The sequence below is a fragment of the Manihot esculenta genome, chromosome 11 (assembly GCF_001659605.2).
Source record: "Manihot esculenta cultivar AM560-2 chromosome 11, M.esculenta_v8, whole genome shotgun sequence".
NCBI lineage: Eukaryota > Viridiplantae > Streptophyta > Magnoliopsida > Malpighiales > Euphorbiaceae > Manihot > Manihot esculenta.
In genome coordinates, this window is record NC_035171.2 from 6,733,176 (window position 1) to 6,746,886 (window position 13,711).

Here is a 13,711-nt window from a genome sequence, read left to right on the forward strand (position 1 = left end):
AATTGATAATACAATTTTCTTTTTAATCAAATGACTGCATTAAATTTGGGAAAAAGAAGGTGAAATTTTTCAGAATTTCAAGCATAACGTTATTTTGTTATAGCTTCTTCATGTTTATTGTTAATGGCATCAGTATATAATAAATGAATTTTTTGAAAATAGATTTATATTATTATATAGTAACAGGATATGCAAAAACCCAAAAATCTGTAATCTAGGCTAGATTTTAGCCATGAATGGCATTCATGCGTTACTGTTTTCATTTAAACCGAAAAAATTAATTGAATCGAATTAATTTAAAAATTCAGTTTGATATTTTATTTATTTTGATTTAATTTTTAATTTTAAAAATTTTAATTATTTCGATTCGATTTGATTTTTATCATAAAAAAATTGAAAAAAATAATTAAATTTTATTAAAATTAAAATATTTTAATTAAATTTTAAAATTTTAAAAATAAAATATAAAAAATATTAAAAATTTAAATTAATAAAATTAAATCAAATTAAATTAATTTAAATTAATTTTTAATTAAAATTAATTTAATTTAATAATTATAAATTTTAAAATTTTAATTTTTAATTTATTTAATTCAATTCAATTCGATCAAATTCTCCCCCCGCTTTTAAGGCTGTCTTTTGTAACATGGGGCGAGAATACCAACATCAGCAGGAGACCTGTCCCAAAAGATGGGCTGAGAATAACAACTCCAGAAGGACGCCCTGTCCCAAAAGATGAGCCCATTTCAACAAATAAAATCCTCCAAATTATAAATTTTAAAATAAAAATAAATAAAATCACATAATACTCTTTTAAATTTTTATATTTTAATTAATAATTTTATTTTAACATGTTAATATTTTTTTGATAATATTAAAAATTATAATTATTTATTAATAATTATAATTATTTATTAATGATATAATATTATAAATAATATTTTAATATAAATTAAATTATAAATTATAAAATAAAAATTAGTGAATCGTATTATATTTTTTTATAATTTTCTCTAATAATTTTATCAAAAGTTCTTATTTTGGGTAGTCAATTGCAGTGATGGTGATGTATGAGGTGGGCCATCCTTATCCACTGAACCTCTCATTTAATCCCATCAACGCCCGTGATGGGAACTCATCCTGTCCTATAGACCGATGGATCAGGCCACTGACCACAGCTCCTGTCGGCAAATGCTTCCTGGGACCCATTTCGACACGAAGCCTCGTACACGTGTTGCTTCACAGATGTCTGCACAATACTAGTTTATTTAATCATATAATGCCGGGCAATGATGGTAAGGTAAGGTTAGCTGGACGCGGACTTTTCTTTTGTTTTATTTTTTAGATAAATTATGCTAAGAAAACATTTTAAATTAAAAAAATATGTTATATGTTAGTATTAACTAAGCTAGATCCTTAGAAAGGAGGAAAAATAAAAAAGAGCTAGTAGCCTACTGAATTTTTTATTAAACTCTTAACAACTTTAATTTATTTTCTTTATCAAATTAAATTTTAAACTTTATACTTAAGTTGAAATAAGTTTCAATCTAATTATTTTTTTATAGAAATGTTACTTTTTAATAATTAATTTTGCAATTTTAAATATTAAAAATTATTCAATATTTGTATTATAGTGTTTTACATTTTATTTTTATTTTAATTAAAAATAAAAAATAAAATTTATATTTAAAATTATATTTTTATTAGCAAAATAATTAATATAGTCGAAAAATAAAATTGTGCTGTGATTGGTTAAATCTGCAAGACAAAAAATGTGAGGTGGTTGGCGTCTACGACAGCTACTCTCATACTCAAGTTGATAAACTGAAAAATAGGGCAAGAGAATCGTAATGTTTAGAACTCAAATGTAGTTGTGTAAAAATTGTGTACATTTATCTCTCTAATCGTTGGCTATGATACTGTAAGAGTATGGAGTTAATATAGTATTTTTTGGGCGATGATGTGGCCGATTAATTGATAGGAGATCTTGCCGGCTATTCGGACGGGGATCCCATGATTACCAGCGTAACGAGGTTCGTTGGGTTGTGTCTGTTAATGGTAACTTTATGCGAGAATTCAATTTTTTCAGAAAAGGACGAGTCTTGACGAAGAGCTGGGTGATTGGGTCTTCCTTTCTATAGGTAAGACCGTGTACTGTCTTATCAGACTCTTACCATGTGGCCCTGTCTTATGGTGACAATGCATGACTTACTTTAGATTATTATTGTATAATATCAAAAATCCTCCGCTGGTTTTCGATTTTTTAGATTTGAAGGTGACAGTTATCTTCATGATTTGGGGTATATGGCTTATTTGGATTGGCCTTCCATTCTCGTCTCGCTTTGCCTGCTCCTACCATAAATGATAATTGCCTTGTACTTATTAAATAATTTAAAGATAACAACCCGAACTTAACATCCAATCACGATAATGTCTTAAGAATTTTATTAACCAGGACTAACGCCCGGTTGTTAGCCTTGTAGATACCCTTTTAGTAGCATGATCGCGAAATGTGTCACGGTCCTAAAATGTAAATCATACCAACTGTCCTGAATGGAAACATGTTGTCTTAGTTTAATCCGTCGAACTAAGTTTCTATCGGGCTGAACACGTACTATCCTTATTTTCTTCTTACTCGCTATGCTGACCAACCCGGTCTAAGATCTTGTCCGGTGCCTGGCTAAAATTGATCTGAGTGATGTAGTAAGTCATTGATCTGAGTGATGTAGTAAGTCATTGACGAGTTTCGAGTTTTCTCTAGCCCCAACCAGCTTTGGCGATCTTCCAGGCATTTTTCAGCCCTGGTGAGCTTCGGGTATTTTCTTAACCCCAACTAGCCTTAACGAGCTCCCGGGCACTATGTAGTCCTGACGAGCTCTTAGGCAACCCTGTCAGGCTTCCATGCATTTTCCAATCCTGCCGAGCTTCCGAGTATTTTTTAGCCCTTACGAGATCTTGGCAAACTTCATTTGATCACTTAGCAGCCTGTCCTGCTTTCGTCGATCATCAAAAAGTATCGTCCACTTACAATGGGCCTTCCTCCTCTTCAAAATGTTTTGGATTTCCGGGAGTAATTATAAGAGCAATGAAAAATGCTTGGGAGACTTTCTATGAGATGGGGCTAACACCCAATTGGTCGTCCTGGCTAACACTTGTCTTTTGGTCCTGACCTAAAATGCCTTGTTTAGCTGGACTAACACTCGAATTATGGTGACAGAAACTGCCTTGTGGCTTGGGCACGAAATGCCTTAAACTTTTTGTGAAGCGGGGCTAACGTCTGGTTGTGTGGCCTGGCTAATGCTTACCTTATGCCCTTGGCATAAAATTCCTTGTTATGCGGGTCTAATGTCTGAATGGCCTTGTGGTCTTTTAATGGGTCCGATGCCTAGATGGCTTGACGGAACTTGTCTTGTGGTCTACCATGAGATGCCTTATTATGAGGGATTGGTGCCTGGATGGCCTTGTGGCCTTTTAGTGAGACTCACACTCGGATGGCCTAGCGGAACTTGCCTTATGGTCTTGATTGGTGGGACCGATGCCCGAATTGTGGCCTGGCAAAACCAATCCTATGACTTGGCTTGGCAAAACCTGCCTTGTGGCCTTAATTGGTGGGACCAATGCTCGGATTGTGGCCTGGCCTGGCGGAACCCGCCTTGTAGTCTTGATTAGTGGGACCGATGCTTGGATTGTGGCCTGGCAGAACCCGTCTTATGGCCTGCAATAAATGCTTTTTTTTTTTGTGGGAACAACACCAAGTCTTCTGACCTGGCAAAACCTGCCTTGTGGCATGGCATGAATGCCTTTGATTCCACGGTCCAACACCCCAATTATGACCTGGTTGAAACTGCATTATGGCCTTTTAGTGGGGATGCTCGGTCTTCTGACCTGGCGGAATTCGCCTTGTGGCTTGGCATGAGATACTTTTGTTTGCACAATCCAACGTCTGAATTATGGCTTGACTGGGACTGTCTTATGGCCTTTGATGAGTTTTTATTTCCACGGTCTAATGCTCGGATGGCTTGACGATTGCCTTAAGACTTTTGTTTAGTAGGTCCAACGCTCGGATAGCTCGGCGATTGCTTTATGGCCTTGATTTTTTTGTTTCCACTGCCCAACATCCGAATTATGGCTTGGCTGAAACTGCCTTGTGGCCTTTCAGTGGGACTAACACCCAGATGACCTGGCGAATTCCTGCCTTGTGGCATTGCTTTTGCCTTCAAGCTCTCATCCAATGTTCCTGATAAAAAAGATTTGAAGAACACATCATAGTTTTATTTATTACATTCCTATAAATCACAAATGTTCTTTTAAGGATAAAATAAAAGACTTGGTCGTCTATCTTGACCAATTTTAAAACTCAAAGTTTAACTCAGGAGCTGAATATTTGTGACATTCTCCTTATTGTCGCCCCTATTAACACTCGATCCTCCTGCAATTATATGAATAACCCCCACAGGTTCATTGTCAGGGGTGGTTTTGGGAGTTATTACCTTGGGCTTGAGCCTCCTATATTTTCTACTCTTTTTGATGAATTTTTAAAGTGTGTTGTCTCTTATTAATCTCTCGATCTCATCTTTTAGCGGCCAACACTTCTCCATTATATATCCGTAGTCTTCATAAAAACAGCAGTACTTGGTTTTATCTCACCTTTCAGCTTTCTTAGGAATGAGTTTAGGAGGCCATCTAACTTTCTTGTCATTTTTCTTGATCCACACGAAAATATGTGTCCGTGAGTCATTAAGGGGAGTGTAATTCTTGTACTTACCTCGGTCATTTCTTTCTCAAAAGACTGAATAATTTTTGTAGTCTTCCTCATATCCTTGCTTCTTCAACTTTTATTCTTGTTTTTAGCTCATCCTTTTGTCCTTTCCTATCCTTCCCGGTAACTTTAAGCAGCCCATGCCGGCTTCCATTCGACATTCTTCAGAGCGTCGTCTGATGGCTCTCATTTCTCGAACTTGTCTTTCCCTTTGGACCGCGTCTGGATTGCCTCTGTCCGAGTCCTTAAGGTATTATCGGAGGCTTCCTCCCTTCCCCTGAGAGCCATGACCGATGCCTCCTCTCGAGCTTTGCATTGCTCGAAAATATCATGCAACCTTCTGACGTATTGGAGTATCTGCTTAATGTTGAGATTGTTGAGATCTTCTTCATTGATCATAGAGAATGTGTTTTGTCTACTGCCAAGAGTGGAAGAAATGATAGCGTTTTCATTGGTAGCAACCTTAGTAGAAGCTCGTGAATTGTCAGTCATTTCGAGAGAGAAAAAAGAGGTTTCTTTTTAAGAGAAAAGGTGATAAGAGACCAATTTTAATCCAAATGAACATAGAGAATTCAATAGATTTCGGACAGCGAAACCAAATGATGCAGCCGAAAAACAGAGCTCTATTGTGATTGTTTAAATCTGCAAGATAGAGAATGTGAGGTGGTTGGCGCTTACGGCAGCCACTCTAACGCTTAAGTCACTAAACTGATGCTTAGAACTCAAATGAAGTTGTGTAAGAATTACGTACCTTTATCTCTATAATCTTGACTTTTATACTGTAAGAGGATGTAGTTAATATAGTATTTATTTGAAATCCAGCGATAATGTGGCCGGTTAATTGATAGAGAATCTCGCCTGCTATTTAGACAGAGATCCTGCGATTACCGACTTAACAAGGGTTTGTTGGATTGTGGCTGCTAACGATAACTTTATGCGAGAACTCGATCTCTTTAAAAAAGGCGAGTCTTGATGAAAAGTCGGGTGTCTGAGTCTTTTTTTTTTATGGGTAAGATCGTATACCACTTTGTCATACTCTTATTATGTGACTCTATCTTATGATTATAACTTATCATTTATTTTGAATGATTATTATATAATATCATTAATATTTTATTTGTTTAGGAATTATTTTAACTTATAGGTAAACTTAGAGTTTTATTTGACGAAACAAAAAAAATGAATGGATGTTAAAAAAGACGTTTAAAACCCTTTAACGTTAGAAGGACAAAACTAAAAGGCTATATATATTAAAATGTTATTTCTGAAACATAATTAGGTTAAAAGTTTTTAAAAAATCTTAATGTTATAATAGGTTTAATTAGATTATAGTTGCATTATATGAAGTGAAATATTTTAAAGATATGATAATTAATTAATGAAAATTTTTTACATAAAAAATAATTGTTTTTATACAATTACTTTTTTTTTATTAATTTATTATATCATCACCACTTTTTCGTATAATTTTTTATAAGAAAACAACTGAACTGCACTGTGTTAGGGTCATAGAGTTTTCAGGGACCAAAATAATAATTTTTCAACATTGAAATTCTTAGAAAGCAATATTGAGATAAATTAGTAGAAAATAGTTGGGAGATAAAAGGCTGTGACAATTTATTGTAATTTATTTTCATGTATTTATTTTAAGAAGTGTCATATGAGACATGTTGATGTCCGCTCTGCTCCAAACCTAATTGTTTCTAAGACTCTTTAAGGGTGACTAGTTGACTACCAAGAAGAGCTGGACTCAGTTGGCTACCGTAAGTCTATAGAGTTCCTAAGTTGTGCCTTTACTACTTAACCGTCCCCTATTTATAAGGAAAGTGAGAATTATTGTAATAGTTGTGTCGATGATAATGTATAATTACTATTTTGCTACTGGAATAAAATAAATAGTCTGTTTATGAATTTTCATGTTTAGTTCTTATCTCTCGAGTCTATAAATATCAAATGATCCTGAAAGCGGACTTGAAAAGTATTCAAATCAAATACCGCACAGTTTTAGGTGATTGCTAAAATCTGAAACCGTGACAATGTGGACATGCACCAACTAGGTCACGTGCTCTCTATTGTAAATGAAATATTTTAGCAAATTCAAAAAAAAATAATTTTGAATTAATTTTTAAAATTAATAGGTTAATAATTTATATAATTTTTAATTAATATGACTATTTTAACTCGTTAATCCTTTAATAATTAATAATTGATTATTAATATTTATTTTGAAATAAAAAATTTTGTAACAATTTTTGAAATAATTGATTATTAATATAAATCATAATATTATTTGTGACCACATGCAATAAATGTATTTAAAATACGTATCTCATGTTTGAAGCACCGATGATCTTCCAAAATCCAATTGCACAGCTTTTTCTATCTATGTTTTGAGACAAATTGAGGAAGCTTCTTCTGATTGCCAAAACAATCAAAGGAAATTTCCTTAATCTTACGGGTACAAAAAGTATCGAGAGCAATGGTAGCACCTACTACACTCTTACTGAAATAATATAAATTTAATGATTAAAGATAATATTATTGAGAGGGCAGCAACAAATTTCAAATATTAATATTTTGAATCATAAGCTAAACACCTTTGAATATTCAATTAAAATAATATGAAGGCTAACCTTTTTCGATAAGACACACAATTGGGAATATAATAGTTAAATTGAATCATAAGATGAAACACATTTTTTGCATTTTCAGTAAAAACTAATATTAAATATTGTAGGATAAATATTAAAAAATAAGATAAAAAGTTTAAAGTAAAGAAAAGTGTTTGGTTGTTAGTAATAACACAACAAGAGAATGGAAAGTAATATTTAACATAATTAAGGCATTACTTTCGAAATGGCTGAATTGTCGGCACTTCAACAAAACTTGTTATATCCATTGTAAAAACATCCTTCACATTCTCAAACAGCACTTCAAATAAGAAGAAAAATCTTTTTGAGCAAAAACTAATCCATCTGCAAACGTAAACTATTTCAATATTGATGGTGATGTAACTGAAACTATAGCTAGATTGTTGGATATTGAAAAAGCATACTGGACAACATTTCGGCGAGGCTGCTTGAACTCTTTGTATTCACAATAATATTTGTTTGCTGCTATATGAATTTGCTGCAGAATAGAGAAAATATTTGACCATAAAAAATCATTTCTGACTTACCATAATTTCCACGCATGCACAAAGATGTGTGTAGCTCAATCACGTCCCAAGCCCTCATAAACATCATTAAAAAGGCCTTAAAATGAAGAAATATTGTTAGACAAAATAGTACCAGCTAGCCTCCATAACTCCTCTGCAAAAACACAATCTAGCAATATATGATTAATGCTCTCGTCCTCATCACAAAACAAGCACTTAGAATCCACATTCACCCACTCCTAACTAGATTATCCTTAGATGGTAGGACACTTCACCAGATTCTCCAAATAAAATCACTAATCTTAGGAGGCACATCCAAATTCCAAATCCCTTTCCAACCCATAGAACCATTCAAGGCCTGTTGTCCTCTATACAAATTCAATGCTACATGATAAGCAGATTTCACTGTATATAAATCATGTCTATCAAATTGCCACAACAAGATATCCGGTTTAGCCACTAAACTCAAAGGAACTCGAAGAATGTCTCTCAAATCATTAACACTAAACAAACGCATCAACTTATTCACGTTCCACTGTCGTTCCTCAAATACAAATAAATCACAAACACGCATAGTATCATTAATGTCTGAGAGGCCTTCATAAGATAAAAAGTCAATCCATGGGTCCCTATTCACATAAATGTTTCTATTATCACCAACTCTCCATCTTGCACCCTATAACAACAACTGTTTTGAGGTTAGAATACTCTTCCGAATAAAGCTGTAATTGAAACTCAACTCAGCGGATAAGAAGTCCCTCCTAGGAAAGTATTTTGCTTTGAGCACATAAAGAAGAGTATTATTGATAACCATAGGTCTCCAACCTTGTTTCCCCAATAAAGCTATGTTGAAACATCGCAAGTCTTTAAAACCCGTACCACCATCACTTTTAGCACAACACATGCGATCCCACGAGAGCCTGTTAATGCCTCTGTAATTTTCTTTACCTCCACCTCACCAGTATTTGTTCATCATCACTTGTATTTCATGAAAAGTTGCAATAGGGAGCAAAAGCACATTCATACAATATACAAGTATAGCCTGGAGTACGGCTTTAATCAAAACCTCCCTACCTGCTCTAGATAGGAAACAGTTGTTTCAGCTACTCAACTATTTCCAAACCTTTCCTTAATGAAAGAGAAAATTTATGTTTTGCTACGCCCAATCAGAGATGGCAGTCCCAAGTAGTTGCTATTCCCTAAAGGAGGATTCATGCCAAGTATACCAAAAATAGCATTACGATCCACATTCTGCACATTCGGACTGAACATAATTCCAAATTTACCATAGTTCACAAATTGCCCTTGTTACAGGTTATATAGGAAGTAAATATGTTAATATAGAAAATAAATATTGATAGATGTGTTAGTTACTTAATCTCAGGGATTGTATAATCATAGGCTTGATTTTCCTTCCTATTTAGATACCGTCTCTCATGTATAAATATGTTGTAATCTCTATTGTGAAATATAACAAAATATTATATTTCTACATGGTATCAGAGTCATTCTCGTAGAGATTTAATTTTTTCTCTCTTGTCAAGTTTTAAAACTTTTGGAGACTTAGGACTCCTGTTCTTTTGTATTACCCATTTAAGGTAATATTTGTCTCTCATTGTCCACCTAGAGAGGACGCCGAAATTGTCTTGCAACTTGCTTGTCAGATCTGTGGTTCGTTTGTTGTTTGGGTGTTGGGTTATCTTCCTTTAATTAGTTTGAAGGTAAAGGAGTATAGAGTTTTGGTTGAAATGGTTTTTGATAATAAGACTCATATTATTAAAATTATCCCAACATCTTCAGTAGCTACTAAGATAGGTAAAACATATCTTATTTTCTCTTCGTATAAATGGGTCATTGATTCTGGTGCCACAAATCACATGACAGATAATCCTCATATTTTTACTAGCTTTCAATCTCATAAAGCACCGTCTCCTGTTATTATAGTTGATGGGTCAACCTATAATGTTGAGGGTTCTAGGACTGTTAAACCTACTCCTTCTATTACCTTATCATCTGTGTTAAGTTTACCTAATATTGCCTTTAATTTAATCTCTATGAGTAAACTTATCAAAGACCTAAATTGTTGTGTTTCCTTTTTTCCTGATCATTGTCTCATTCAGGATCTTGTGACGAAGCAGATTATTGGTAAAGGACATGTATCTGGGGTCTCTACATTTTAAATGCATGGGTGCCTCAGCCAGTTGCCTGCTCCAATGTCGTGTCTCCGTTTGAAGCACATTGTCGGTTGGGACACTCTTTTTTACCGGTTTTGAAGAAGTTATATATACCTTCAATTTCATGAGGTATCTTTACTGGAATGTGAGTCATGTCATTTTGCAAAATATCATCGAATCTCTTTAAGTCCTATAGTCAATAAACGAGCTGAGTTTGCTTTTGAATTAGTTCATTTAGATATTTGAGGCCCATGTCCGGTTGGATCTAAGACTAGATTCAGATATTTCATCACTTTTGTGGATAATTACTCTAGAATGACTTGGATTTATTTTATGAAGCATCGTTCAGAAGTTTTTTCTCATTTTTCTGCCTTTTGTGCTAAAATCAAGACTCAATTTAATGTTTCTGTGAAAATTTTGCGAAGCGACAATGCTAAAGAATATATGTCAGAATCATTCCAAGCTTATATGACTCAACATAGTATTCTTCACCAATCGTCATGTGTTAATACACCCGCTCAAAATGGGGTAGATGAAAGAAAGAACGACATCTTCTTAAGACTGCTAGAGCTCTATTATTTCAAATGCAAGTTCCTAAACAATTTTGGGCTGATGCTGTCTCTACTGCATGCTTTCTCATTAATCGCATGCCCTCCGCAGTACTAAATGGTAATACTCCTTATAATGTCCTCTTTCCTAAGAAGCTATTATTTTCTCTCGAACCACGATTGTTTGGCAGTACTTGCTATGTTTGGGATGTCAGACCTCATGTGACTAAACTTGATTCTAAAGCTTTGAAGTGTGTTTCTTGGGATATTCTCGCCTTCAAAAGGGGTATCGGTGTTACTCTCCAGACCTCAACAAGTATCTGGTCTCAACAGATGTAGTATTTTCCGAGAAAGTTCATTTTTATCCTGTTTCACAAATCTCTCCTGATCAAGAGGATGATGATGAGTGACTCATCTATAGAATCATATCTGATGGTGGGACCCCTTCGAGTATGCCTTCTGCTGCACAATCTGATGGTAACATTTCTCCTAATACTCAACCTCTGTTAACCCGTCAGTTGTTTAAATTTACTCTCGGAGACCAGTACCTGATGATACATGTTCTACACCAGAATCTTCTTCGCCATCGGATCTACCACCGACTGACCTTGACCTCCCCATTAGTCTTCGTAAAGGTAAACGACAGTGTAAATCTATCTATTCTGTTGCTAATTTTTTGTCTTATGATCACCTGTCTCCTTCTTCTACCTATGAATAACACCTCTAGGCTCTCTATCGGTGTTGACAGTGTAAAAATAGATGGGAAATATGCAGACATCCTGCTTTAGCCTGACATCCATGAATAACACTTCTAGGCTCTCTATCTTGAAACAGTAAAGACAATCCCTCAGCCACAATAAAAAAACAAGTAAGGTGAAATTGGGTCACCCTGCCTAACCTCCTGCTAGGAATAACTGGGCCAACTTCCTTCCCATTAATCGCAATCAAATAATTAATATTTTTGAAACACATCTGCATCCACCGGACCCAAATCGGAGAGAAACCCAAAGTATTTAGCACAATACATATGTAATCCTAATTTACCCTATCATAGGCCTTGGCAATATTGATCTTCTAGGCACAATTGCCCAAAGAACTTCGTGATCTCTATCTCATCCCATGAATAGTTTCAAAAGCCATAATAAAATTATTAATAATTAACCGACCCAGAACAAAAGCCGATCGATTCAAAAAAATGATTTTATGCAAGAATCTTTTCAACCTGTTCACAAGAGCCTTTGAAAATATTTTATACAGAATATTACATAAGACTATAGGGTGATAATCCTTAACAAACAAAGGGTCTTGGACTTTTGGAATTAGCACTATTAAAGTATCAACTAAAGAAGCAAGAAAAGTACCTTGAGCAAGCCATGATCTGCAAGCATAAAAAATATTAGTCCCCATAATATTCCAGTACTGCTGAAAGAAAGCAGGATTCAAACCATCAACCCTCGGAGCCTTGTTAGGATCCATTTGAAAAAGAGCCTCTTTGAACTCCTCATCATTGAAATCCGCCGTAAGCTCCAAACTATCAGAATCATCAATCTGCCTCTGAACCAATGTCAACACCTCTGAACAATCTAAATTAGACCCTTGAAACAAGACTTCAAATAGTCACGAATGAGAGAAAACATAACCTCCTCATCTATAGTAATTGAACCATCAGCACATGTAAGTTTTGTAATTTTATTTTTGCACCTGTGACTTTTAACAGTGTTGTGAAAAAATTTCGTATTCTAATCCCCATGCTGAAACAAGAAAGCTTTTGCTTATTGTTTTAACCGAATATTCTCCTCCTCCAAAATCGAATTCCACACTTCCTTTAACCACCCAATTTCTGCAGAACCTAAAGTATGATGCTCGTTTTGTACATGCTTTTTAATTGTTTCTTTTTGAACCTAGCAAATTTTTTCCAATTTTTACCCCACCATTGAACGTTTTGCACCGCTGTTCCAGAAAAGGCAACTGAGCACCATCAGACCAGGATTGAGCTACAACATCCTTCAGAGACAAATCAGCCAGCCAAGAGTTATCAAACTGAAAATGTCTAGCAGCCACCTCCTTTTGACTCCTCGATGTTTCGACTAAAATGGGATTATGATCTGATGTAGGAGACATAAGTACAGTACATACTGCATCCTAAAAACAGTTAGACCAAGAAACCATTGAGCAAGCACGATCAAGCTTCTCTCTCATGCAATGATCAGTGTCCTTCCTATAGGTATAAGTAAAGGAGGAGCCCAAATCCATAAGACCATCATTACTTAACGCCTCATGAAAACCCGAAATAAGATAATTTGGGCGAGAAAGGCCACCCAATTTCTCACTGTGAGAAACAATGTCATTAAAATCCCCACAGCATAACCAGGGAAGCTGGCTACAAGCAGCAAGGGCTCTAAGTAAGTTCCAAGAGGAATGCCTCCTTGTAGCCTCAGGAAAACCATAAAAACCAATGAACCTCCGACTGTCAACCTCAACCCTAACGGTACACTCCAAAAAATTTAAAGAAAAATCAATAACCTGTAAAGAAATATTTCCAGACCACATAAGAGATAATCCACCTCCAATACCAATACTATCCACTGAAAAACAATTATTAAAATGTGACCATCTCTTAATAGCTTCCATACAAACAACATGCACTTTTGTTTCTATAATAAAATTTTTTCTACTCATAAATTTAAAATAGAAATTTTATTTATCCAGCATCTAGCTCCTTTCATTAAACAACAAATCAAAATTTTTGAAATATTTTTATTGTAAATGTATTTTTTTATAAATAAATTATTAGTGACGTAGATTATTAAATAAAAGAAATAATTTTTCATTATAATATGTTTTTTTCATTAGTGTATAGGTGATATTTCTATATTTATCCAAGAAATTTATGTCATTATTACATGTTTAATAATAACTTTTAAAAGATTTTTCCCTATCGAGTATAAATCTAAAAAAAATTTTCATGTTTTCTTAACGATGAAACTAATAAATGACATGTTTAATTATATTAAAATTATAAAAATATAAAAGTAAATTAAATCTTTTATAATTCATATTTATAATTAAAAAA